This window comes from Octopus bimaculoides, chromosome 28 (genome assembly GCF_001194135.2).
Source record: "Octopus bimaculoides isolate UCB-OBI-ISO-001 chromosome 28, ASM119413v2, whole genome shotgun sequence".
In the NCBI taxonomy this organism is placed as follows: domain Eukaryota; kingdom Metazoa; phylum Mollusca; class Cephalopoda; order Octopoda; family Octopodidae; genus Octopus; species Octopus bimaculoides.
In genome coordinates this window covers 12,301,482-12,301,794 of record NC_069008.1, presented here as the reverse complement: position 1 = coordinate 12,301,794, position 313 = coordinate 12,301,482, and the positions used below count along the sequence as shown (strand labels likewise).

General features: G+C 37.1%; 1 protein-coding gene across 1 annotated transcript in view; it reads left to right on the top strand.

Moving 5' to 3' along the window:
• Nucleotides 1–313, top strand: part of LOC106878561 (leucine-rich repeat-containing protein 15-like) — a 26,269-nt gene that overhangs the window by 13,571 nt on the left and 12,385 nt on the right. The gene's annotated exons all lie outside the window — the stretch shown is intronic.

Genomic DNA, 313 nt, shown 5'->3' with positions numbered 1-313 from the left:
CTCTCTCTCTCTCTCTCTCTCTCTCTCTCTCTCTCTCTCTCTCTCTCTCTCTCTTCTCCACTTTGTCTCTATGTAAATGTATGTATGAGGGTGTATGTCTCTGTTTTTACTATATTCAGTTCATGTCCTTTCCTACTCTCCATTCTTCTCTTTCTTCAACTTGTACTGCTCCCTCTTCTCTGTTCTCAGTCCACTGTTTGTTTTTCGCCTTCTCCTTCCCATACATACATACATACATACATACATACATACACACACACACACACACACACACACACACATATATATATATATATATATATATATATATATA